Source organism: Gymnoscopelus braueri (genome assembly GCF_963280865.1).
Source record: "Gymnoscopelus braueri genome assembly, chromosome: 15".
Classification (NCBI taxonomy): Eukaryota; Metazoa; Chordata; class Actinopteri; order Myctophiformes; family Myctophidae; genus Gymnoscopelus; species Gymnoscopelus braueri.
The window spans coordinates 25,700,748-25,705,798 of NC_137620.1; positions in this window are offsets into that span (position 1 = coordinate 25,700,748).

Sequence of the window (5,051 nt, forward strand, 5' to 3'; positions counted from 1 at the left end):
ATTCTACAACCTGAAAAACCTTTGTATTTCTATCTTAAACTGTGGAACAATATGAATGTGGAACTCAAGTAATGTCAAAGCATGAACCAGTTAAAAGATTGTATATGGAACATATTTGTATGAGGTAAATGGATATATGGGCCTTCACTTTGTTTATATGAACTATTAATTATTTGTATTATTACTAATTCACATTATTTTCTTTTTGTTTGATAGATTTGGTTTACATTCATATTTCGGTGTATGTGTGGACGTCAACTGATGACTAGTTGAATAGTGGAGAAGAGGTAGGATTAGATAAGTTTGTACTTCTTCCTACTCCTTTTTGGTTTATATATTAGTATCATTATTTGTTTGTTTTTTAGTAAATTTCTTTTATGTTTAACATGTTCAAAATAACGTTTCATTCATTCAATCATTCATCCGTGTGTTACGATGCTGTTAGTAAAAAGCCTGCAAATGTATGTGTATACATTCACATACACACACACACACATATGGTACTTAAATGGTTTGTCATTGCAGTGGTCTACTCCTTGACCCGTGTCGACCTCAGTGGAATGAGCTCATATTGGTGATGTCATGTCACCGGCTACATTTTGTGACCTCATGTGGGCCCTGTCCAACCATCCAACCCCAACGGAGTGGACAGAGATGGGGATCTTTGGGAGGAGAAACCCCATAAAGATATTGTAGGACCACACATTTATAGCTGCTCTGCAGGTGTGTGTGTGTGTGTGTGTGTGTGTGTGTGTGTGTGTGTGTGTGTGTGTGTGTGTGTGTGTGTGTGTGTGTGTGTGTGTGTGTGTGTGTGTGTGTGTGTGTGTGTGTGTGTGTGTGTGTGTGTGTCAAAAGCCTGTACATTAGAGTATCTGTCGCTTACCTTCTCTGGAGGTAAGTGACAGGAAAGGTAAGCGAGAGTTGAAACCCATGTCTGCTGCCGGTATAGTCCCTTATCCCCATCGCAAAGGATAGCGAAGTGTCAAGAAACATTTGATTGGACCAGGCTGCCTTGGAGGTAGAACAGTAACGCTTCCCAAAACATTAGCTCATATCCTTCCACTTTTGCTATCTGAAGCCTGGGGTGCAAGATCATAGGAAAAATGTTCTCAAGCCACTCAGAAGGGGCCCTGGGGCCTCACAAAATTCTGCTTTACGCACTTGTTCTCGGGTACCCCCACAGTAGTTGGAGAGTGTTGATAGGTCCTCTTCATCAGCCAGGGGTGCTACCACGCTCATTCTGGATCCGGATGACTCACACTTACCCCTCTCTGGCCGCACGATGTTTCCATGAAACCCATTGCAACTTAAGAACCCTTGTCACAAAGGCGCCTGATTGTCAACAGAAAAGTTATTTTCTAGCTGGCAAACATGTATTACTTATTTTGAGAACCTGACAGTGCTTCCAATGGGCTAACTGTCATATATATTTATTTTATTTTATTTTTGACCAAATGAGGACCTAGACCTGTAAGTGTCTGTGGTGGGATGTGTGACTGGTGGATGGCGATTTGTGACAGCATTTCGACTTTGTGTTGCTTACATGGGCTTGTGGCACATTCGCATCTGGATAATCCATCTTATGTGTTTATTTTTGTATTTTTCTTGTGAATGTTTTTTTTTTCTTTTCTTTTTTTTCTATCACATTCCATTGTTTATACCAAGTTTTATATCGTGTTTGGTAGTCTGGACCGTTTCTTTATTATTTGTATTGATTTTTTGTATTGTCTTTTGAAAAGGAAAATACAGCAATAACAACATGGGGGGAGGGTTGGGGAAAGGGAGAAAATGAAAAAATGTCACCAACTTGTTATAATGTCTATTCTACGTGATTATAAAGATATTTATAAAAAAAACAAAGGCGCCTGATTGTAAAGTAGGGACACCAGCAGCCTTGCCAGAATTCAATCCTGATGTCGATGGCTGTCTCAGTTTGCCAATTCCAGTTTGGACATCTAGGAAGGAAGTTTGCTAAATACTTCCTGGAACTATTTTGTTTGCTAAGCAGTATCCTATATACTCCTACTGTATATAATGTATTTAACCACTTAAACACTTAATTAACCCCCAAGGGTCTATACAAGGATCCTCTTTTTCCCCCTCTACATCAAATTTCTTTGCCTAAAATAGCCAATCTACAATATGATGCGTTGTGAGCGTGTAGGTCTCCTATTCTTGCAGAATGATAGCCTATAGCCTATGGTTCATGTGGATAAGACAAAAAAAATCTGCACAGGAGGACATGTGAGATATTTGATGACGATGTTCTTCCATGTGTTCTGCTTGGATAGTCACAACCTCTTTAGAGCCTATGGGTCCCATACAATTCCAGACAGAAATGAGATGATGGTTAGGGAGGTGCTTTTTAAAACAAAGGATGAGGATTTTCCTGTAACACGCCTATTGTCCTTCATGGACATGCAGTTCATTGGTGACATGTGGATTTTAATTGGGGAAACCAAACTGATGACACGTCCCAGGTGCATCCACGTGATGTTTTTAATTTATTTTTGAAAAGTACTTTCCTCCATATGTGACCATCAGAGCTAATTGGTAATAATCATTTCTAGCATTAATTTACATCATTTTATTTAGAGTATCCTCAATGTTGAGGCTTAATTCAAGTGAAAAGTAAAGGACCAATACCCGGGGTGGGGAAATGAGTGTTGTTGCTATTAACCACCTAAACCCTATTGCCAGATATTCATCAATTTTTGCATCAGTGTTCACCTAATATGAGATGCCCAGAACAGGGATGCCAGGAACCCAGCATGTGGTTAAGGACAGCCTGTGCTGAATTAATGTGGAGCAAACAATGGTTACCTTTTATTACCAACCTACAGACAGTATTCACCTGTTTACCTGTGCCCCTGACAGTCTGCTGACATGCAAAACAATGCCAGGCATGGCAAGGCATTTCCTTAATAGCGCTTTAATAATAAATGGATTACATTGAACATTGTCAGGGTGTCGGGCAGAAACCTTGGATCTCCATATCTCATCTTTTTAGTTTTTTCCCCTAAATGTATGCCCTATTTTATTCTTTGTTGTAATAGTATGACAGTGTCATGCAAAAGTAGTGGAAATCTACAAACTCAATAGTTGTGATCTTGTAGATCCACAATTTTGGGAATTTTTGAAATATTTTGAAATATTTATACCAGAAATAAGGATGCCTGGGTGAAAGTGGTTAATTATGTCAATTTTATAAATGTTTAATTTAAACAATGAATAGTTTTAACAAGATCATGTGACTAAATAATAACTAGGCCTACATTGAATTCCATTTCATGAAAGTAACGGTTTTGGACATTGATAACCCAAGCAACAATATGATGAGTGCAGGACTGTTTGTTTTAGGGCTGTTTTCCTCCCCTCATGTGGATCTGTGTTCCTCAATGCAGACGTTGACTTTCCCTGTGAAACCTGCCATGTGGATTTTTACCAGTGAAGTTTTATGCTACAAGTATATATCTTTATGTTTTTTTTTTTTACTGTGATTTTCCTCGCACTGCCTGTCCGCCACTCCTTTTTCTTCTTGTCCCTTTCTGAAAACAACAAAAGTGATGGAGATTGCGCAAAAACAAATGTCACCTACCTCTTTACACCTGTAAACCTGAGATGTGACAATAAAGTTCTTGATTCCTGTAGCACCATTGTTGTGCTGCTGAGTGTTGCTGGCTGGCCCATCAATCAATTGTGTGTTTAGGCTATTTATAGTAGTGTGTGTGTGTGTGTGTGTGTGTGTGTGTGTGTGTGTGTGTGTGTGTGTGTGTGTGTGTGTGTGTGTGTGTGTGTGTGTGTGTGTATGTGTGTGTGTGTGTGTGTGTGTGTGTGTGTGTGTGTGTGTGTGTGTGTGTGTGTGTGTGTGTGTGTGTGTGTGTTTGTGTGTGTGCGCGCGCGTGTGCGCGCGTGCGCCTGTGTTTTGTACATAATCAGTGCAGTGGTACTCAACATGGGATCTGGGGAATCCCAGGGGTCCTTTGGGGGGGGGGTCATAATATTCACCATTATTACATGTAATAACCATTATTACACGAGATAACAGTTTCACTGTTTATCTCTATAGGCAGTAAAGGAATGACCAAATGATCTCTAGACCATACATTGCACCATTCATGTACAATAAAAATGTTCTTGGGGACCCAGAGACAAAAATTGGGCCAGGGGGTCCTTGAAATTAAAAAGGTAGAGAATCACGGTGATCAGCCAGGCATAGGGATATATACAGTAATTGGGCTATTTTTCTCCACATCGAAAATAGCAGATTTCCAAGCTCAGAATCCGTCGCAACGCGATAGGTTGTGAATGTGAACTTGCCTTGTTGTAGATCGGCTATTTTCATTACATTTTGTCAGAAACAAGCCAGAACCGTGGTAGAACAGTGAAGCTGCCGTCGCCTGGTGGTCAAATCTGAGATTGCAGGACTTCTGCATTTAAAACGCTACTGCGCATGCTTTTATCGTCTGAAACGCTAGTGCGCCTGCTCCATTGGCTCCGATGCAGTAAGTAGAGGTCCTTTCGGGTGCTTCATGCGCTTGTGAGCAACTGTCATTGAAATGAATAGGTGGGGGCGGGCAGTCGGACAGTCCCCCTCTAGCTTATTGGTTCTCAAAGTGGGGTCCGGGGACCCCTAGGGGTCCTTGGGGTAGTTGGGGGGGGTACTTTAACCATATTATATACTTTGGCTATTCAAAAATAGCAGCTATACAAGCCCATAGCGCTTGTAGATCTGCTATTTTGGAAAAATCCCTGGCACAAAATATTTTTGAGGTGGGGGTCCGCAGCCAAATTACATATCATTTTGGGGGTCCTTGACATGAAAAAGTTTGAGAACCACTGCTCTATAGAATAATATCATAACTCTATGGTCAGAACCAGAACAACACGCTGTCCCTTTAAAGTTTACACTTTAAACTCCGCCCCTTGTCTCGCTTCCTTCCTCGACTTTTCAGACTCGACAAATCAATGCACGAGAGCCACGATCGGCCGTTGGGCTTTGCGTTGGCGGTGCATCGGCCAGCTACTTGTTTCGCCTGGTTCGGGGGCAT